General features: G+C 48.2%; 1 protein-coding gene and 1 non-coding gene across 2 annotated transcripts in view; one reads left to right on the forward strand and one right to left on the reverse strand.

The window, feature by feature from the left end:
• Positions 1-23,595, reverse strand: part of LOC132905231 (uncharacterized) — a 58,304-nt gene that overhangs the window by 21,899 nt on the left and 12,810 nt on the right. The window lies entirely within an intron of this gene.
• Trnav-aac (transfer RNA valine (anticodon AAC)) lies at positions 12,023-12,095 on the forward strand. Its single transcript has one exon. It is a non-coding gene; the product is annotated as a tRNA-Val (tRNA).

The raw sequence follows: 23,595 nt of genomic DNA on the forward strand, positions 1-23,595 counted from the left end.
CTCGTGGATTCTGAAATTCCGGAAAAAAGCTGCCTTAATGGATGAAATATTTAACCGTAGCCGAGATAGTAATTTCTTTGAAAAAGATACCTCTGCGAGATTTAATTAAAATCATATCTATCTTGCTCGGTGGAGATTTGATTTAATGGAAAAATGACGCGTCGAGTGGCTGTCTGTGTTCGTCCGGTAGAAATCTACAGCGCGTACGATTAACGCTGCTATACGTGGAATACCGAGTTAACGCGAACGCGAACAAGTGGAATAAATTAGCAGAATAGTCCATTCACTGGTCAGACGCGGCAAATTGCCGACGCCAGCGCTGTTTGCGCGGACGTCAGGAAAAATTCACACGTCCGTTATAATCGTGCGCGATCAAGAAATTTCCCCGACTAATTTCCCGGAATTTATTCGAGGTCTGACGATCGACCGCGCGCATTCGAAACGATAAATCGGACGCGCGAATAACGAATAGCGGCTGGTTCGGCGAATTATCGATAAATTTGCAGCCGTTGCTCGGCAAAGACTATCGGCGAGAACGTGACAGTCGTAGGGTCTTTGGTCGGATCGCGTAACCGTCGGTTTACGTTCCGGTCGTAAATCTTTCACGGTGAAGCGAAAGACGAAGGAGCAGCGCAGCCGGTGAGAGGTCATCGCTTAAGATTATTGCGGAGCTTTTAACGATCCGCCATCAAACCACGGACAATTCGAGGGAGATACGGTTTCGCGGATACGTTACGCCGAGCACTTGCTGCGACTAAATCCTGTGGAAATTGAATGTTCCTACGTGTAAACGTTCCGCGTTATCGTTGCGCTTCCTTCCACGCGTTCGACGCAAAGATCCCGTTAAACGAGTTATACGATCGCGGCGCCGCAAAAAAGAAAGAATCCTTAACGATCGAACTTTGCCGAAGACTCGCCTAACCGAGAAAACTGTTCGAGCAGGCGTTAACTGAAAATGTCTGGATCTCGATTAACCGAGCTTCGATTTAAGCAGCCGGCCATGCTCTCGATTAGTCCGTGGCGTCCAAGTTTTACGATAGTTTCTCGTAGGAAACTTGCGCAATTTCCGCTCGACGCCACTTCGATCCCGTTCAAACGCAAGGCGAAAGTAAGAAACGGCCGTTAAAGGCGTTAAGTGCTTTGTAACAGGATTAAAATGTACGCTTCTCTCGACGCGATGACCATCGTTCGATGGCGGTAAACCCCGCCGCAACGTTAACCGGAGAACGAACCGTGATCGTCTTTCGTACGGCCGAACGTTCGCACGAGTCTTCGAATCCGTTGAGCGCTTCGTAACTCGATTCCAATTTCTCTCGTTCCATCCGTCCTTCCTCTCCTTTCCTTCGTTACGTTTATTCGTTAATCAGGTGACTGGACGTTAACCGAAATTTGGTTCCGACGAACCAAGTTCCATCGTATCGGCGTTTCTCGACCGATACAAGGACGGATTTATCGACCCTTGGAGCGATTTTCCAACTTGTCCGGATCAATTTGCGGAGACAATTTCAATCCGTAACACAGTTGTAACATCCGCGACGCGCTATTCCGTCTTTCGGTATTTTTGCCAATGCGCAATCTGTCGCAATTAGCAGTCTCCTGCTTACCTTGGCCATTAGCGGAGACTGCGCTATCGCATTCGCCGTGACTGCGCGACTTTTCTCGTTACAGTTCGCGTTATCGTCGACCTTCCGCTTTTCCTGGGGCGTTCTCGCGCCACGTTACGTCGCGTACACGCAATTACGTCGCCGTTCAATGCGCTCCGCGTGGAAATGCATCGTCAGAAATCGTTTTGTTCGCTCGTACGGAAAAGGAAATTCCATCGTCGACGAATCGAAAGCGAGCAACCCGGATGGAAATAAAGCCGGATCGAAGTTGATCGGTCGAGCGGCTCGATCCACGGCCAAAGTTTCGTTAATTCGTTGCGTACAAACGCGCTGATTCTTGAAACGGGATACCTAATTAACGCTCGCTTCGCGTTCGGCTGGTGGACTTGGTTAATCGCAACTGCACGCGAACGCACTTTTACGCAAAGGTAATCAGCGATACGGTGAGCGCGGTAACGATCTCTTACGTTTCCAACTCTTCGTACTCGCCTAGGTATATGTTAAGAATTGTGGATCTTTGGTGCCGAAATAATGTTGAAGGAACATTGACTATACACTGGCATGTAATATTTAAATAATAATACATTTATTACAAGAAGGATCTCTCACATATTCTTCGATTCACACTTGCACGTGTCTCCTCACTTTCTCTACACTCGACTGCTAACCGACTCTTTTTCCAGATGCTTCCAAACTCCCGCCGATCGTCATTTGTCCTGACAAAAGCCTGGACGCTCATCGACGCTTACACACATGTATCCGCACACTGATACTCACATACAAGTAACTCTAACACGCATTTAACCAGGTCCAGCACGAAAGATTATACATACAGTGCTGGACAAAAGTATTGGCACAGCATGATTGTTATGATAGAAATGCTTATAACTACTAAACAAATTGATTTAAACAAAAAACTTTTTGACGTATTTATTTATTATCTATTCTAGTTTATTACATAACAAGAGCAACAATATAAATAAAATAATACGCAAAATAATAACAAAAATATATTTTTTGAACATTTTATGGGTGGACAAAAGTATTGGCACAGTAGAATATTTACGCTTATAACTAATTACATAATAAACTTCTAATATTTTGTTGGCAGTCCTTTTCTTTTAAGGACTTCCTTTAATCTTCTGGGCATCGAGTGGACTAATTTTTTAGTGAATTCAGGTACAATATTGCTCCATTCCTGCAGAAGAACTTTCTTCAGTTCAGACTTGCTTGTGATATTATGTTTCCTAATTCTTTTTTCCAATTCGTTCCACACGTGCTCAATGGGATTCATATCGGGACTTTGAGGTGGTGTGTTTAATGTGTGGGCAGTATTATATATTATCCACTGACGAACAATATACGCCATATGTTTAGGATCTCGATCCTGCTGAAAATAGAAATCCCTGGGGAGGTTTAATTTTTGAGTACTTTTCAAAAGATTTTGCTTGAGTATATTTAAATATACATATTTATCCATTATCTCATCAATGAATATAAGTTCTCCTACACCCGATGATGCCATACATCCCCACACCATTAAACCACCACCCCCATGTTTCATGGTGGCTTGCAGATTCAGTTCGTCCATCTCTGTGTTGGGTTTTCGCCATACTAATATTCTGCCGTCAGATTTAAAAATATTAAACTTACTTTCATCTGAAAACATGATCTTTTCCCAAAAATCAGTATCTTTCGTAACAAACTCTTTCGCGAATTCCACTCTTTTCTTTTGGTTTATTTTACTGATGTAGGGCTTTCTTCGTGCTGCACGGGCAGAATAACCGGCATCCTTCAATACCCTACGTACAGTTTTGGTACTTACTTCTTTTTCACACTCAGCTTTTAACATCGAAGCAATTTCAGTCGAATTAGTTTTTGGATCCTTCTTTACAATATTTACGATTTTCCTTTTTTCTCGAATTGTTACCTTAGAAGGGCGACCACTCCTAATTTGATTCTCTAGATTTTCTTCACTTTTAAAGCGTTTTATGACTGAACGCACAGTAAAACGACTTCTGTTTATGATTTGTGCAATTTCGTTGTAAGATTTATTCATCTTATATAAATTTAATATTATTTTTCTTTCTTCAATTGTGGTTTCTTTCGTTTTTCTAGACATTATTACTCTTTCTTGGTTTTTTGTTGTTTAATAACTGAAGTCTCCAGTTTCACTGATCGAGTGTTATAATAAAAGACTAACGGGGGATTTCCCTTCGCTACTTCCAAATGACGATCGGAAATCGTTGAAAACGGCGACGATACATTGTTTGTTCCATGCTGTGCCAATACTTTTGTCCACCCATAAAATGTTCAAAAAATATATTTTTGTTATTATTTTGCGTATTATTTTATTTATATTGTTGCTCTTGTTATGTAATAAACTAGGATAGATAATAAATAAATACGTCAAAAAGTTTTTTGTTTAAATCAATTTGTTTAATAGTTATAAGCATTTGTATCATAACAATCTTGCTGTGCCAATACTTTTGTCCAGCACTGTATCTCAACAGTACATCCAAAATGTGTATACTCGCGCGTATTCCGTCGTTGGTTGTTCGAGATAAGGTCGAAGAGGAAAATCGGTTCGAAGGGTTTCGTTTCGAGTAAATTTTGAAATCGCGCTTAGACGCTTATAGATCGCTTATAGATCGCTTATAGATCGCTTATAGACGATAGCGTACATCGCGAATACCTTCCTATAGCAAGTTTGACACGGTCGACTAATCCGAACTAATTCGAACGACGGACAACAGCGTGCTATAAGATTCGACGAGGAATCGGATAGCAATTAGTCGTTGCTTCTGACCGAGATGGTCGATTAAGGCCAAGAGGCGTCGTTACTTTCAATTATGAAGAAACGCTCGTGAGCCGGTATAACGCTTCGCTCGACCAAGAGAAAGGACCGTCCTAATCGATGAGAGCATTAACCCTTAGACAAAGAGAAGTTAGACGTTGACCGGCGAATCCAGACGAAAGACGGATAACGATTTCGATATATTCGTCGGATTCGTTAACGTATCTCGAAGGAAGGGAATCGCGCATAGTTCATGGCCACTTGGGTCGCGCGTTGCCCTCGAGAAACCGAGATGCTGGACGAATCGCCGGAGAGAAGAAACGGGAGATCGTTCGAGGATCCAGACGCTGAAGATAACGCAGGAAAAAGAGGCAACGGAACGGAGCGAAGGAGGATAATTCGGGAGGAAGAGGGGGAAAGGGGAAAGTTATCCTTTCTTGGTCGATTCGACGACACAGCGAAATAGGAATACGTTGATCCGCGTAACGCTTCTCGCGGTAGTCAGCTTTAGCCGTGTCACCGGCAAACTTCCGCTTCACCAACTGTTGCTGAACAGTGGTATAACATTTCTGGTATAATTCCGCAACGATTCCGTTCTTCAGAGAGAGAGAGAGAGAGAGAGAGAGAGAGAGAGAGTTAAGTTCTGTCCGCGTTTGCGCAACGCATCGTTCGTTCGATCCTCGAATAATCACAGGTAAGCTTTGGAGCGAAAGGAACGACGAGTCGGTTCGTCGAAGCGACAGCTTCTTGTTTAACTCGCTCGTCGCGGGACTCGATCGAACTTCTGCGGCAAGTATTTCGCGCATTAGACGAGCGCTTTTCAACCAGCCAGAGATCTCCCCTCGTCCCCGCGATTCGACCGTACCGACGAAACTTGGCGAAAGTTTCGCGCTTTCTCCGTCGTTGCTCTTCGATGGAACGTTCGTTTTCGTGCCTTCGCCCTTGTTTCCGCGAATCGTTTCGTGGAAATCGCACGAATTCGGGGTAGATCTCGGTCGTAAAGGACGCAGATTCTCGAACGGTAACCGCCTGTCGAGTTGCGCCGATCTACGCTCGAACTTTGACAAGGAGGTGCAACGATTCACGTTTTTTCGGAGCCTGGCGATATTAAAATTGCGAATAAACGCCGATTTCGCGGACACTCGTAAGAAGAGATATATCAGCTTGTGTCAAATAGCCGCGATATTAAAGGGAGCGGGATGAAAGCGCAAGAGGATTACGCGTATTGTGCACGGTGTCAGAGATAAATGACAACGAATGCTCGGCGCGTGTCGGGGATTATAATGGGTCTGCGTTTGGCATCCATAGAGACGAGTCTAGTTCGTACGAATATTTGAAAAAGGAAGGAGGAAAACCAGAAAAAAGGAAAACGAGAGAAAAAATGATGTACACGTTAACGAGACTGTGAAACGATGTCGTTCGCGATGCAGACCACGATATAGACTGGACCGCGTTCGAGAGCACTCTGGGTATTTACCGGAGTCGATAAACCGACCTTATTTGGTCAAAATTTCATTGCTGGGCAATTCTGGCCAACTCCCAGTCGCTATCTATAGAACACGGACGATAGGTACACCGGTCTTCTAAGAATAGCAACGGTTTATACTCGGACACGATGTTCGCGATTGCCTTGATTCTCGCGCCAACTTGGAGACAACTTTGCAACTGGTCGGCTAATCGCGCGTATACGAGGTTTGTTCGCTTGCAAGACGAAGCCAATTACGATACGGCCTATGATTACGTAAAGTATAATCCTTTTAACCAACGTGTAAAATTCCTTAGAGTTTTCCAATAATTGTATCGAGGTGCCCCGATACCTACGACCGACAAAGACGCCGCACGAATACAGCGTTCTGCGGGCAAAAAGGATCGAACTATCTTTCTCTCGTGGAATCGCGATCTGTTGTTCCCTCTGCCTATACGCGTACAGTTCGACGGCCGTCTCAACACGGAGCTGTTCCGCCAGGCGTTGAAATTCGTCGACGGTAACGACCGGCCGCGTTTCTCGAGATCGTTCGTCGCAAGAATCTAAAGTTTTCTAAAATCCGCGGAACGAAGGGAATGTTTACAACGCAAAGATTCGCGAAACGTTCGTCACACGCTTTAAACGTCGGTAAAGTTGACCGCCAAATTGAACGAAAGGAAAGAAAAAGAGAGAGGAAGACGGGAGAACGGTGTTTGGCGCGACTTTGCTCGAAACGAAGTAAAATTAGGAGGAACGAAGGAAACGCGAGACCATGGCTAGACGAAGCGAAACGGGTTAATTAAAATCTGTCTGAAATTTCCGATGATAAATTCGTGCTTCCTAGAGCGTATGCCCGAAAGAGGACTCGGATATAAATTTCGATTTAAGGGACGCGGTCTGGCCGCTTTTAATAACGGGCCAAGCCGTGGCTGTAACTTTCCTAATTACTCCAACCGGACTGCCGCTTCTTCGTCCCTCTTACGGACGCCACGCTCTTCCTAGACAACGAACCGTGTCTTTAAAGGCGTTTCGTTGCGACTTTCAGATTCCTTCTTCCGCGATTTACCACTCCGAAGCTACGAAGCTAGAAATTTCGCCGTATGTTTAGTCACCTTTCGAGGGATACTGCTCTTCTTCGCAGTTTCCTATAAATCAACACGCACGCGTATCCCTGAAACAAATACCTTCTATATCTTGCTGAATATCGTTCCGAATTTAACAACAGAACAACAACTTTGTTAGTTATAAAATATAATAAAAGTAGACATAAAATAAAAATATCCGTAATTGGCGTTCCTCTTCTTGCCTGCAAGTCGATGTAACCTAGCGAACTGCCATTTAGTCGACAATGCGTCGAGGACCGGTATAAAGAGACAGAGAGAGAACTCGTCTCGTCGTTCCACGTACACCAGGCGTATTCGTTTATTCACCGTGTGCCACAGTGGCAGATCCAGCGAGACAACGAAGCATAAGCGAGTCTTCTATTTTTCCTTTTACCAGCCAGATGCGGCTACGCTTTCTTTCGCCAAATCGTACGAACCTTGTTCGCAGTGCGTACATGGTCCGGTCGACGATATACGAAGAAGAAGATTCCCTGGCGGGAAAAGCGACGAAGCTCGGTCTCGATGAAACTCGAATTAAGGATATCACGGTTTTATCCCTATTTACGTTATATCGTGGGAAAATATGGCGGACGGTGGTTAGATTACGTGCTTCGTCTCTAACGAGATTACCGGGCGAAGCTCGCGTGACAGCGTCGGTATCCTCTTAAATTCGCCTACACGCGAAAAGCGATATAAAGACGTTAGAGAAGATTTTCAGCGCGCGTTCATTATGTCGCGGACAAGCCACGAAATTCAAATACGAGGCCCTCGTAAACGCAGACACGCGTACGTTCGTAATCGTAAAAGTGGTCGTAAACCGTTGGTTTTTACGGCTCGACGCGGCACCTTGCGGTTCCGCTACCTAAGAAACGTCGTCAACGCGGCTGCATCTTTCCTCCGGGAAAAGATAAAACGCGAGGAGCGACAAGTACGAGCTTGCATGGAAATTCGCGGTCGAAGGGATCGCGGGGAAAAAGCGCGACCCGAAACGCGATCGTTTTTCGCGAAAGCTGGCGATCTCGGCGTTAAATCGGTCCAGCTTCGAAATAGACGAAGGATGGGAATAGAACGGCGCGAAAGACGCGTAGGCTCGGTCGAACGCGCACGTTCTTCTCCTTTTCTTCGATGGGGCGAGAGTCGCGACGATGAAGCGATAAAAGCGATGGATAGGTGGTTCTCGGAAATGCGTGATAACGCGATTATCGCAACAGCTTTATCGACGGTAAAGCGTCCTTAGCGTTACGGAGCGTGGCGAGTCGCGGGGGTACGACGAGAGGATGGAGCGCGTGCATAATGCGGCCGGTGGCCAATAGATTGGAACGTCGTGCGAGATTGCAATGAACGGCGAACGATGAACGAGCGTCGCGTTACCGCGAGGTGATCGAGGCGAAAACGGAAATGCGTTTATTGACGAGCGGCAGGCACTCGAGGAAAATGATTGTTCGACAGGGGAACAATGATAATTCCGCTCGGCCGCGGCGACTGGCAGCGAATAAAGCGAAAGCCTGACAGAATCGCCCTCGGCCTGCCTTTCTGCCTTCCTGCCCGCCATTATGCTCGTGTCGATCGAGTGGAAATTAATGGCAATGACGATAATTGCCTCTATAAACGTACCGTGTCCACGATAAAATCCTCGTTACGACCCAGCGACGGCTATTCTGCCGAGAAAAGAGCATTTCATTTACGATGAAATTTTATGCGCGATCGGTTCCCATCCTGTCTACCCGCTGTACGATGAAACGTCCAGCTGTATCGCCTTCGCAAACTGCCGTGAAAATTGCTCCAGCACGCGACAAGTACGTAACTCGCAGCTCGTAAGCGCGCAATCCGAACGCAGATTCGGTTCGTCGAAACTGTTCGTTAAACCGGTATTTGAACGCTGGCTTACGAACTTGGAACGATCGTTGCGTTTTTCACAGCGTCGAAGTAGGAGCGATTCGAAACGGCAAATATCCGTACGCGATCTTTTTGTCTCTACGATCGTCCGATCGATCCTCTTTCTCCAACGAAACTCGAAGATCACGCGACAAAATCGTCGACGCCAACTTGAATCGCGATAACGAAACGAGCGTTACCATACGATCGGCCGTTCCTGTTTCTCCGAATCGGTCAGTCCCCTCTATTAACCCGTAGAGTAATCGTGGGCTGTAAATACGGCATAAATTTCCTCGTTACGCCTTTGTGGTTGCGAGCGGCCGACATGGACGGATGGATATATAACACTTTACCAAATGTCCATAAGGACAAATTGTAAAATAACCAAAATAAAATAAAACAGAAAAAACCAGTCGCTTATTTCGGTTCGAAAGCTTCGTTTCGTGCAGTTTCAACGAATTCGTTGATTCATCGGGATACGTCTGGCGGGAACCGTTTCTTGTTCATCGGTACGCGCACGAACGAAGAGATTCGAAGCGAGCGAACGCGAAAGTACATCCGCGAGACAGTTTTGTCGCGACGTACGTGCATTGTAACCACGCACATACGTCTATTTCTGTGCTGACCCGATTCCTTTTCGGTCGCTTCTTTCGTTCGTTGACGTCAGAATCTCGAATGATCTTGGCGAATCGCAGACGCGTTCGTTCGTTCATCGTTGACCGAAATTTCATCTCGACCTTTAACCGCTCGAGTCCGTAGTCTAAAATTTCCTAGATCTCGCTGTAGTAACCTGGCTGTAGTAAGGGCGCGTGCGTATTATCGGTGACACTGCAACATCCTCGTCGGGTTTGCGGGTCAGAAACCGTGCTTACTTTTAACGAGTCGCGCTACGGTTCCATCGGTATATCGGCGTGTCCCAACAAAAAAGAGGAGAAAAAGAAAGAAGAAAAAAGAAGAATAAACGGGAGAGAATATAAAACACGATCGATCGACGGTGGGGTGGAAATTGTTTGGTAGAAAGCCGCGAGGCAACATCGAACGATTCTAGGAAATTCCTGGTTGCGCGACAAATTCATTAGGGAAAGTGGCGCGACCGATTAATTAATTAAGCAAAACCGTTTGCATTGACCCGCGTGCGCTCGGTTGCCGCAGCGTTGCGTTAATCAATATTTTAATGCAGCTACGAGGAAACAGTCGCCGCAAATATGCGTCCGTTTTAATGCATCGCCAGTCGGAGAGAATTATGTCGTAACCGAAGCCGATTTACGTTATAAATTTGCCGTTGATTGCCGCGCACCAGTTTCGCCCTTCCTCGGCCGCCCTTCTATTAGAAACCGGGCCGATACCGCACTCGTAAAACGACAAAACGGCCACGGCCAGCCGGCTCGTTGGAACTCGCGTTCGTTCGCTCTCGCGACACCCACTTTGGCCAGAGAACATCGTGCGATAATTTCACGCGTCTAAATTATTTGCCGCTCGGCGAACAGAGAGAACGCGGAGTAACAAATTCGCGTGTAAATCGTCGCGCCGTTCGTTTTTACCGCCACTTTGTTATCGACGCGAGACCAGCCGTACGATAGCCGGTCTTCTCTGCGAAACCCTGTCTCCATGACTTCTCGTTTATTTTTTATTTCCATGTTTCCGCTTGAATCGATCTCCGCGAGGAAAACCAGCGCGAGCGAAACAGAGCGAGTACCGAAAGTTGTCGATAAACGAATCGACTCGGTATCGCGCTATCTGAACGTCCGGTTGAAAGGAACTTTGAACGAACGGTTATCGCGTGGAATAACATCGAACGGAGGATCTTTTCGTTAAGCGTAATTAGCAGAAAGGCGAAGAGGTTCGCGTTGGTCCGTGATGGATATTTCCAAGGAACGTTGACTCGCCGACCGATTTAACTTCGTTAAACAAACAAAAACTTGAGAATGCTTTCGTTCCAGCGGAATGATAAATTTTGAAGCTGTAATAAATTCTGGCGAGTGGCAAGCGTCCTTTCGTAACCGGGTCATCGTCATTTTTCAAAAGTTCTCATCTCGGCCATCCCCTGTCAGCCGTTCTCGAAGGAACGTAATAATCTTTACGTAATAAGCTTTGCTCTGGATCTTTTCGTTTCTATTACCCTTCGCGACGGTCGATGCGACCCACCTCTTCGTTCCGAAAAGGAACAAGATTATCGATCGAATCTCAATTTCGAAACATCGCGAATGTTCGCTGCGATCGTGAAAAATCGATTTTCTGGCACGAAGATTTTTCGCGATCGTTGGAACGTTACTTGGCCGAACGAGTCCTCGGGGTAGCGCTCGGGCTACGAGTTCGCAGCCCCGTCATCCGAGCGAACAGCTTCGGTGGATCGAATCGACGATCGACTGACAGCCAATCCACGAGCCCGGCTCCTAACGATAAGACGAAAGTTTCGATTAAACCGTGAATATTTAAAGGCAAAGAAGAGAAGCGGAGAGAGGAGCGCGTGTGTGTATCGAAGCACAGCCGCCGACTAACGTCGAATCTGGCCAAATCAAGCCGAGCTATACAACTATGCTATGCTATGCGACTTGTAAAATTCCGTAATGTTGGTTTAATTATACGAGAGGTCTCGGGTTAGATTACTTTTTGCGGTAATTACGCAACGTTTACAGAAAAGGTATACGGCACCGAGCAATGGTCGCGGAATGAATTAAACGAGCCATGCTATCGACTCCCATTAACCTCTATCCCGCGATACGTACCAGTTCTCTGTTTCGTTGAACATTTTTCGACACTTTCTGAAAGCGTGGCCAGAGATCGGATGGCTTTGCTCTCTCTCTCTCTCTCTCTCTCTCTCTTTGCTTTATTTTCTATCCGAAATTAGATATTATCCGGTTCGTGCGTGTCGGGTAAGCACGTAGGTGGGCCATACACGCGTGTGCATTATTGCGCGGTCGTGTGTGTTATTGCGCTTTGTTATCAGATACGGAAACGACGCTCGTGACATTTCAATTTCATGCGACATAAAATACCCCCGCGACCGCATTTACTGCTTACACCCACTCGTACAGCGACTCCTACACGGATAGACGGCATAGGCGCGCGTTTCGCTCTTATTATCCGCTTCGTTAAAGCAACGTTCCGCGATCAACGAAAGGAAGCATCGGGTTAAATTCAACCAGAGATTCGCAAAGATTTCTTCCGCTCTCAACCAGTTTCCGTGGTGTAGTGGTTATCACATCCGCCTAACACGCGGAAGGTCCTCGGTTCGATCCCGGGCGGAAACATTTATTTTTTCCAAAAGATTTCGCTATTGTTGATAAATTCTAGCGTCGTTGTTTGTCACGTGTCTGCGTTTCGCGAATAACGGCGATATTTTTCGTTCGTCCGACACGCATGTAAAATGTATAAACAAAACGATACTCTTGACGCGCCGAGTTACAGCCGGCGATCGTCCTATATTTTCCACTTTTCTTTTACATTTTTAAAACGACGGTGTTCCTTGAATTCGATATAAAGGTATCCGTGCGACGTTATCGTGTTACACGTGCACGTGAATCAATTACAAATTCGAGCGACCGCTCCTCCGATCGGAAAACGAGAAAATTTAAACGAGACGACGAGAAGCGTGCGACAGCGAGCCGAGAGAATCGCGCGAGCGACGCACGCTACTCGATTAAGCGCGAATTAGCGATCGCGGCGCGCGAAAGTGCATACATTATGCAGCAGCCTTGGTGTAACGATCGCGTAAACCGGACACTGCGGAGTACGAGAGACAGCTATCGGGTTCGATGTTAAACTTTGATCCAGGCCTCGACTCGATCGCCAGAGATCGTTTAATACCGGTTCGATCGTGCTGAAAATCGAGCAACTGGCCTCGATATCCGAGTCTGCGGTGATCGCGTCGCTTCTCTACGACACCAAAGTGCCCGTTATCCGTGTTTGGTAAGCGGTATCGGTAGACGCGAGCATCGTGGAAGAGAAATCTGAGTCTGAGAGTCGAACGAGTAGTGAACAGGTAGTGGCGCGGGGTTGGCCGTCGAACCGTGAACGGGCGTTGCGATGGAAAGGTTTCGTGCTCGCAACTTCTGGTACTCCTTTTACCGGAAATGGCAGTAGCAATACGGCCTAGCCTCGTGGCGTCTTCCGGCCTCCGACCTCCGACCTCCGTCCTTCGTTTTTCGCGACTTCTCTTTTATTTCGCGGCACCGCTACGAGTTTTAGACGACAGTCCCGCTACCCTTTTTCCACGACTGCGCCGGCTCTCTTTCTCTCCGACGGCAACGGCGCTTTTGTCGTGCTCGCGTTTGTCGCTCGTGCATCGTTCACAATGCACCGCTGCGGAATAAGAGGAAGGCTGCACGCGACGCTCGTTTCTGCCTCTCTAGATAGTCGCGGCCGAGCCAACGAATTAACGCAATCGTTATGCGACAACAGAGAGACTGGACATTGTTTTCTCCGCCCTAGTCTCTTCGATCCTTGCCGCGCCTCGCCCATGCCATGGCCGTCTCTTTCATTCTCTCTCTCTCTTACTCTCTCTCGTTCTTCTTCATTGTTCGCCGGTATATTTTCGCGCAACGAAATTGTCGCGCGGCACCGTTCGATATCGACGCTTTCGTGCGCGAGTGATTTCGTTAATTATCCGCTCTTATGGCCGATGTTCGCCCATCCCCTGGTCGTGAAAAATCGTTTCACGAATTCGATCGCTATCCCGTAAACGGAACGAGACGGCACTCGAGATCGATAAGCCCGATCGGGATTGGTTGCTCGTGTCCGAGTCCGGAAACGGGAAACAAGAAAGCGAAGGGCCCAACGTTCGGCACGTAGCCCGATATCGAATCATCGGGAACGAAAGACGCGGCTGATGCTTCCCTCGGAAATATTCCGCGACGAAAGAGGTAGAAGAGAAGGTTTAACGCGTCGCGCGGCCCGTTCCTATTCTCCGTCTGCGTCCGTTTCTTGCGAGCGCTTTTTCCCGGGCAAAGTCTCCGAAGCCGATCAGATTAATTCCGGAGATAGGGAACGAACGATAAGCGCGCGATCCACGAAGGACGCGCTAAGGTAATTTAAAGGGGACGGCGAAGACCGATCGCTGGAATTCGTCCGACCTCGAACGGCTGTTTCTACCTAAACCTGGCGCCGTTCCAACCGAGAGGGGAATGCCTTCGCTGCTCGTAAGTAAGAGTAAATCTGTTTCATCGCCGCCTCTTACGGTACGCGATCGCGCGTCCACCGCGCAGAGACAAGCTCGTAAACGGTTCGATGGAGAAGGAAAATGGCGATAAAACGTTTGACCGCGTAAAAGCAGCAGAGCGAAAAGCAGCGCTTGACCCGCCAAATTCGAGCCGTTAACGCAAATTAATTTAAGCGCAAACAAGCGAGAGCGCAAATAGTTACTTTTGAATTTAAAGCGACTCGTCTTCTCCGAAGAGTTCGTCGAGCTCGTCCTCGAGCATATTTGTCTTCCGGCTCGTCTACGGAAGCCAAAGCGTCGAGAACTCGCCGAAGATTTTCTCCCTTTCCCGGCGTTCGAGCGCGTTACGTTCTAGAGGCGGGCGTTCGCCATCGGGCTCGAGTACTTTTCGTTCGCGTTCCCGCGCCTCGTTCCTCCGCGAAATGCAAATGTCACGGCGAGCAAACGTTACAGCCGCGAGAGCGCCCATCCAGGAATCCACCGGTTCTTCTTTAATTACCTACTTCGCTTTCTTTCGCCGCGATATTTTCGAGTGGCCTTGCCTGCCGCGATTACTTCTCGCGCGCACACCTCCGTCCGACTTGGCGCCTCGCGCAAAATCGTAGAAATTTCCAACGAACCAAGAACCACTGCCCGCTCGTCTTTCGACGCAAATTTCCACGTTGGCTTAGATTTCGACGTTTCGAAGGAAACGACCGGTAGCTGGACGATCTGTCCGATACACATATAATACCAAGCAGCCGTTTTTACCGTAAATAGAAACTCTATCTCTCACGGTATTCGAGAGATATAGTTTCGGAAAAAATCACCGACGTTTTATCAGCAAAGAAAAACAGTTTCAGGTTAAGAAGCTTTCTCGAGTCCCCTTTCATCCGCTCGGAGGAAAGAGGAAAAATTGCGTTACATATTTTGAGAGGAAAGCCTCGAACGTGGCCGCGAGGCAGAAAAATGACGGTTCGTCGATGCTTTGAAACTTTATATCGCAACTTTATAACGCTGATCGATCGCAATAGCAATCGCATCGGTTGCAGTTTATCATTGCATCGTTTATCGATCTTCGAAAACGACGTTCTCCGAGACGAAGAAATCCGAAGCACAATTTTACCATCGCGATCCGATCTACCTAGGTTTTCGTAGGTTTCCCGAGATCGGGACGATGGCAAGGTGGACGGTAAAGCGACCGCGAAATCCGCGCTATCGCAATTTCCACTTGACTGAAAGCTCTCGTCTGCCACGGTAGGCTGGAAAAAGATATAACGTCGAAAAACGGCGTTCCACTCGTTAAAAGAAGGGCTCGCGTTAGCCTGATCTACTTTCCTCCTTTCTCTCTCTCTCTCTCTCTCTCTTTTGCCTTTCGAAAGAACGTTCGCCATTTACAAAACTCGACGTCGGCGGGTATCAAAGACGCTCGGAGAAACCTAAAAATCTCGCCAGCTTCGCCGATCTGAAGTTGTTTGATCGAAGTTTTTCCCGGCCTCTCTTTCTCGAGAATTCCTAGCTTGGAGTCGTAGATAGAAATTTCGTCGAATTTTTGTCTCCGAATACGAGATAGGGAGAAAAGCAAAGCGAAGCGTACTCGACACGCCGCTATCGTATTATGTTTTGAAAGTGGTACCGCGAATGCGGAAGGTGTCTGGAAACGCACGGCCGCGGCAAAGGTCGTACACCGAGATAACGTTTCGCCGTGAGTAACGGCGAGAAAAGAAAATCGATGGACAAAAAGATTCTGTCGTTCGTAGTACGCGCAACGCGTGTCCGGCTCAGAAATTAAACGTGCTGGCGTGGAATTTTCTTCGAAAATGCCCGGAGAATAAAAAACGGACGAAAAAGACGTCGAAACGTGTTTGCATTCGGTCGGACGAAGCTGGGGGAAGAAAAAATAGAAAAGAAAAAAGGAAAAGGAAATGTGCGTAATTTGCTTCTTGTCCGGCCGATGAAAACGAACGCTTGGAGCGGAAAAAAGAAAGACGTATGGCGCGTTCCAGTCATTTTCCAAGCACTTTTTCAATCGCGTTCACCGTCTCGTCCATCAACGTCGAGTGGCTGTATCGAGAGTATGGATAGATGTGGCTTTCTGCACCAGCGACCAACGTACCGTGCCAGTCTTCGAAAAGACGAAACTCGATGTTAATCTGGCTTTCGAACGGTTATTCTAGGCAGTTTGCAACGTTTCGTTGGTCCAGCGAAGCGACGTCGTTGCCTTTGGGATTGGTCGAGCGCAACGGCTAAGAGGAAACAACGATCCTTCGCGTTTGTATCGCTCCGCTTAACTTTCTTTTTCTTTCTCTTCCCGATGAAATTTTATCCCTTGCTAACCGTTTCGCTTTAACGACTTTTAAAGGATAAAAGGCACGGTAGCTTGCCCGCTTAATTCCTGAAACTTGCAGTCCTCTAGATACGCGGCAAAGCTGGCTATCCGGTGAGTTTGCGAAGGAAATCGTTAGCGGTCCTCCAGCAGTCGTACGTACGCGTACGGTCGTATCCACGGCAAAACTGGGACAAAGGTTTTTGTTCCGAGGCAACGACTTCTCTCGCGATAAACCTAACGCGTTATAAAGCGAGTCGCGTATCCTGCAAACGGTTTTCGCGTCGGGCGAAAAAAGGAAAACGAAGCGGCGACAAAAGCGAGAGACGCTGGTCGAGCGAGTTCCGTAAAGGACGTCGTTGATTATTCCGCTTTGGTTCTTCGTTGAATTTCGCGCGAGCGATATCGTCCGTTAACGCGACCTCTAATCGTTCGAGACGGTGTGTTTCGTAGGACTGCGAGACGTTGAGACGCGCGAACGGTAGCTTTCGACTGTCAAAGGGGGAAAGAAAGGGAAAAAAGCGAGGGGAAAAAGAGTTGGTGGAGAAGCGACTGCTAAGTGGAGGAAAGTTTACGGTGACCCCGAGCCCAGTCAGAGACGGTTACGAACGAGACATTTTCCACTTAATGGTTAGACCGTGTTACGCAAGAAGTTGAAAAATACGGACATCGTTTTAATAATACCCTCTCAGCGAGCGAGAAAATTCGTTTATTACGTGTCGGAGTAGGCGGTGGACGAGAGGACGATTCCGGTTTTTGTACGGGGCAAGCCGGCGTCTAGCGTAACGAACGAAGCGCGAGTTTTCCATTCGAGAAGCTGCGAAAGAAGGAAAAAGAGTGTGGCGTTCGTAACGACGAGGAGCGTTAAATTCGCGAGATTGGCTGGCATGGCGGACGGCGAGTATACTCGGGTGAACGAGATAAATGGCGGATAAAAGGAAAGATTCCAGGGAAAGTTTTCTCGCACGGAATGAAAGCCGATCGAGCGGTCCGCTCGTTCTTTTTCCACGGTAAGCTTCGCTCGGCTTTTACGCCCGTCGGTAAACACCGATTGCATCCTCCTGTGTTAAAGCGTTGCACGACACTTTGCTTTCACGACGCCGTTCGACCGTGCGACTTTGCATCGTCGCATTCGAAACGTCTACTCGCAAAGGCATTCCTTAACCTAGCGCGCGTACGCATCGCGAGTTTGTGTTTCACGTTCCATCGAACAAAATCCGCTCGATTCGATCGGTCTCGCGACTCTGCGCTCCACTCGTTACAAGCTTAATCCTTTCGCGCGTAAAATACGTAGCAGCGTAGGATGGAACGTAGAAGGCGAGAGATTTAGATGGTCCGACTATCGCGTGACCGCAACCACTTCTAACGAGCCAGTGGCGCAATAGCATCAAAGCCGACACGAGTGCTCTGCCATTTCGCTGGCGCTGGTTAAATTGGTTACCAATCGCGCGACGATTCGTCGCACAACCATGCACTATGGACATGAATACACACACGGACGCGCGATCCACGTAAATCTCGAAATATCTAATCTACGCCTACCGATTCAAAGTTTTATTCGACCGTGACAACGCTCTCGAAATACGGCGCGACAGCCGCAATTCCGTTTTTATACATCGACAGATCCGACGATCCATCGATTCTTTCGCCGTCGTGGTCGGCGCTTTCGTTTCCTATCCAGGTGCTCGATAAAGCTTCGTCGGTTTCGAGCAAAGTACGCGGAACTCGCGAATCATCGTGAAACAGCGCGATCTGAATCGATATTCTCTGACGATGTCAGCAGCGCCTTATCCGCCTCTCGACGAGACTATCGCATCAGACACGTGGTAAAGAAAAGAAACTACAATTTCCTGTCGACGATCGATCGCTCCGAGTTGGTCGTTGCTTCGATGAAAATGACTCGATAGCGCGCGAACAGGTGTGAGCACTAACGAACGTTGCTTTGACCGTTGCGTGCTCGTGGTCACTTTGCCTGCCTCTAATGCGCCGCCGTTTAATAATCCCTCTGCTTCTCGTCCGCTTGCCACGCGATTATAACAAAACGTTGCTCGGTTTGTCGAATCGCTCGAGAGAGAAGAAGATTAAGCGGCCACGTTGCTTACACTCTTGACGACTCGCGCGACAAATCGCTTTATAAAAGTCGTTTCAGGTAGACAAATAACACTCTTGAAACGCAACGAGAAATTTCTTGTAATTTCGATCAGTGGCAAAATGGAATATCCTTGTACGGGTGAAGTATGCCTCGCCTACGAAACACGCGTACTTCAAACGATGTACTTCAAACTCGTACATCTCGAACGCTAACGCGCTTCGAACGAACCGTAATCGTAACCGTATTCGGTATATTTCTACTTTCACGCATTTTCTGCATCTGCTCTACAGTCGCAAGTTATTTACGCGCTTTACGAGCGCTTCATGGACCGTTTGCGAGAAATATAAGACGACGAGCGTATACTCGACGGTGTGTGGGAACTGTGCCAAAAAGAAAAGCCGGAATAAAAGTGCAATCGATAGAAGCTGAAAGAGGAAAGTATCGGAAGTAGAGCTTGTTAGGTTGTATAAATGTCGGAAGGACGCGTACGAAGCGACTTGCCCGTTTAGGAGGCTGAAATCGAATGAACGTCGGTACGCATTCGTATATATAGTGACGGCATGTAGCCAACGGCAGGGTGGCAGGGTGGCAGGGTGGCAGGCAGGCAGGCAGAGAGGCAGGCAGAGAGGCAGGCAACCGAGGGAGCTCAGTTTGTCTCGTTGCACGCTCTGCATAAATGTGCAGCGATGCACGCGAGAAACTCCACGCCTCGCGTATCGACATACCGACGCGCTTCACGAGCTAAATGAATTTTGAATTTCGCGTGCGTCACGCGTTCCAGTTGTTTATCATATATACACGCGCGTGTTCGACTGGCGTTGCTCGGGCAAACTACGCATCCATACCCCTAAATTGCATCGACTTGGCGCTATCCGATCCTCATATTTTATCCAAACATCCAAACGGCCCGTGGATCGTTATCTCTCTACCGAGCTGTATTTTATCGTCACTACCGTGCGAACGTCACGATAACGAGACGTCGGAGAAACTTGGTACAGGCAACGGTAACGCGAATAAACGTTAAGTAACCTTTATCGTTACAGTGGTAAAGGCACTTGACGCGCGTATATATACGTCTAAGGCGAAATATGGACTATCGCGAAGAGCCGAATGTCGGCGTTATCGCTTCTGGCGAGCGTATCTATACGTCAACCGATGTACATTGGTTACACGAAGTGGCAGAGAACGCAGAGGAATCGAAGTACGCAGCCTCGTCGGTTACCGCTGTCCGGCAGTTAGCATTGCCGGGTGGCGGAGCAACCATTGCGGATTATTTGTCGACGACGGTGTATTCGTCGGGCCTGCTACACCCCCGTGACCAATTCGTTCGTATTCGTGACAAACTCCCCTCGCTTCTCACTTCGATGTCGATACACGCGCGAACACAATCTCCTCTCGCCAGAAGCGAAAAAGTAAATCGATCGTGTCGTCGAACGAGCAGAGATAAATTATTTGCCGAGCCTCGATCGTCACGCTCGACGCTCGAAAATGTCATTGGGTTGGCTGTACGAATCGTTTCGAGTAGCCGCGATCGATGGAGCTGTTCGACCGAGAGATAACCCGATCTATATCGAGCAAACGTGAAACGTTAATGTAAATATAGGCGCCAAGGCTTCCTGGACGCGCGTAAAAGTAACGCGCTAGGAAACGGTGCGACGGTAGTCGGACGTATCCGTCTCTAACGTCCGCGTAAATCCCTCCGTGTCCCATAAAGGTCTAACTCGTCGTTTATCATGCGCGTTACCGTCCGTACAGTTTTCGCTTTCCCCGGAGAGAAATATCAGCCGAACGACCCGAAAGAATGCCGGTAAGCAAAAACCAGATCGATCGTGCTTTTTCTCGAATTAATCGAGTCGGCGACGGCTAACGGCCGGCCGATTACCGCTGCCGTGAACCAACTAATTGCCACCGTGTAATCGCTCGTACGTTTCGTATTATCGCGACTTTAAATTACCTTTTTCTATCGTGACAAGGTAATTTGTTGCGGCAACCTCGAGAAACAACTCGCGGCCCACGGGTTACGCGAGCGGCGGCGGAAGGCGGCTTCGAGGGACATTGCGCGTCACGGTCGCGGAAAAGAAAAATACCACGGCGGTAACTAAACTGGATTATTTAGTAGCGAGCAGCGAGGAGACGCGATAAAAGAGGGGTGGGAGAAACGTGTCAACCTCGTTTTTACGGGAAACGCGATACACGCGTACGCGAACGTACGACGCGTGACCATAAATCGCCCGACTCCCGTAAACTCCATTCCACTTGGTTCTTCGTGCTCTCCATTTTCTCCGGGGAGACGCGCTACCGAAACGGTTCTGGCAACGCTATAACGCGTAACTCGCGCGTTTCTTTGTATTTCCGGTAAACTTTCGAGACGGCGAAAGCGCTGCGATTTAAATTCCAATCCATGGTTTAAGATACGATCTGTGATTACCATGGAACGAACGTTTCCGTTGCGACGTCGTAACTCGGCGCGGTTTACGGAATCGCGCGGTCTCGCGACGTCTTTGACCCGGTGGTGAAAAGCAAAAGCCACCCTCTCTCCGTAGAATCGTGGGAAAAGGTGGAGAGCTCGCGAACAAAAGGCAGGAACGTGAATCGGAGGGGGACATTTTCCGAGACCACGCCACAGGACGGCGGACTCGCGTGTGTAATTTACATGCATAATCGTGGTCGGCTTCGTTACGAACCTGCCTGCCACTTAGCCTGTTGATCGGCCCGCTGTTCCCTCTCACGCCTCTGTCAATTAGTATTTAAAATAACGTTTGAGCGTTCCAAGCGACGGTTGCCGCTGTTTGCGATGAAAATCGCTCGTCGACGTCTCCATCGAGATCAACTTATCCTTCGTTTACGCGATAAAACGCCTAACATTCTGGTTTGAAAGCAACGCGACGTGTAACTTGAACGTCGCCCTCTCCCAAAACGCGTCAGACGCGCTTCACGCTCTTGTTCAAAGTTTCGGTCCTGTCGTTGCGTTCCAGCTGAAATTATTTCGTGATTCTTCGTCGTCTGTGAGGAACTCGGATCGATGATCCGAACTCGAAGACGAAATACAAATTATAGGCGTGCGGTGAATACGAGAATTGAAATGGCGAGAGTCGTGGCAGCGCCAAGGGTATACAGCTGATTATCGGTCTGCCGTCCTTATCGTGGATTCCTCTCATAGTTGCGCGCCGCGCAAGAATCTTGAAGCAATTAAGACGGTTGCGGAGGAATGCTTCGTGAGTTAACGCGTCGGTGCATGCGCGAAGTGAAACGAAGCGGAGCGAAGCGGAACAGGAGCGTGCTCGTGTCGAAATCACGCGGTATAGTGACCGATAACTTCGCGTACGTTCGCAAATGTGCAACCGTGTGTACCTGTGCCGTGCGATTTCGTACGCGACGTCCGCTAATTAATCGCTTTACGTCCGTCTTTCGTTCGACGTTGCACCTTAGCTGCGAAAACGAATCGTAGAAACAGGAACGTGGAAGGCAGTCGCGATTAAACGCTCCGACAAATTGTAGTTTAGCGTAGAGCGTTCCGCCAACGTCGTTACGTCGAGTTTCTCGACAATGCGTTCTCCGTGTTTACGCGGCCATTCCCCGCACCTTCCGATCTGCCCTCGGTCAAATAATATCCCGCGAGCAGCGCAGATTTATTCGGCCGAAAAACGCAATACGGTCGATCGCATAAATACCGATTATAGCTGAGTAACTTACGTCCATTTTTATGTATTCGCGAGAAATTAAGAACGTAAAGATTCTTTTACTTTGTAAAAATACGAATTTGCATCGATATCCGCAGTCTATAGCGGTAAGGATCGGCCGAAGGAAATTGACGGGAGTCGTCTTCGTCAGTGGGTCAGCCCGTGTCATGTACAGTCGGTGCGAAGTGGAGTAGGTAAGCGCGAGACGCGGCGGTATCATAAACCGTTCGACGTTCGAACAACACGAGCAGACGTTTTCCAGTCGTTTCACGCATTTCGATTTTACGAGGGACTGGTCGACCGATTCGAGAACCGGCAAGAAAAAAAAGAGCGACGAGGAGGAGACGAGCGTGAAGTTTTGGCGAGCGAAAAGCCGTGATACGAGGGGCGAAAGTTAACCAGGTGGAAAGAACCGCGCGCGTTTCTCCCGAGCCGTTCGAGCCTCTCAAACGATGCTCGACGCTCGAGCTTCTCCAACGTCGCTTCTTCCATTCTAAAAAAAACCACTCTGCTTTTCGGCTTAGTCGAGGAAAATAAGTGACATTGGCTGCGAATTAAATTGGTTAAAAAATTTTGACGCCTTTGGAAGAAATATCGAAACGGTGGCAGTCGTATCCCCCTGGACGGTTTCTTAATTCACGAGCATCTAGCCGTCAAATTGCCTCGAAATGCGGCGAAAGTAAGCGTCAGCCCCGAGGGAAAATTCAGTGTCCATTATCGACATACCGATATATCGAGTTAAGGGTTTTAGGAAAAGCTAGTAGAATTCGATGACAGTAACAAAGTAATTTCTAGATTTCTCGATTTCTAGCTTCGACGAGAAGGTATAGCTATTAGTAAAAATTAAAAATTGAGAAGAAGGACGGATCGTCGCGTCCGTGTCGTAAAGCAGCCCAACTATAGCCTAACTTGACGGGTTCGTTGTAAAGATGCTAGAGGTGATACGGGGGAGATATGGGAAGCGGGCCGACGTCGTGCGATTTCATAGGCGTGCTCGTGTCGCATTGACCTCGTTTTCCGGGGCAACCAACGATGGTTTTAGTTTGGTTTCGTTTGGCTCGATTCGGTTTGGCGAAGCTATTCGCGGAGGGGAAAACTGCCGAGCAAACAGCTCGGAATGATTGCCAGTGACTCGGTAATCAGGGTTATCCGAATGTTGAACCGCAAACCAGAAACAAACGAACGGAACGAGTAGGCTTGGCAAACGGGCAGCGTTTCGTCGACCGATGATCCGACGTAGGCGATTTTTGCGTATCTGGCCTCTAGCATCGACGTTCGTTCGACAGAGATCCGAGGCCCGTCGTCCTTGCGGTTGTTTCACCGCGTTTCACGGTTGCCGGTTAAGTTTATCAATTTCTTTCGTTTCCGGCGGTTACCCGTTCGTTCGAAAATCGCTGGTCTGCCCGTGCTCTCGCCGTCTGTCCATTAAACGATCCAATACCGCTGCACACCTATGAATTCCAATCGTTGCGCCGCGGCAAAACCATTCGACGATTGCTTTATAGGTTGCATCGAT

This window comes from Bombus pascuorum, chromosome 3 (assembly GCF_905332965.1).
Source record: "Bombus pascuorum chromosome 3, iyBomPasc1.1, whole genome shotgun sequence".
In the NCBI taxonomy this organism is placed as follows: Eukaryota; Metazoa; Arthropoda; class Insecta; order Hymenoptera; family Apidae; genus Bombus; species Bombus pascuorum.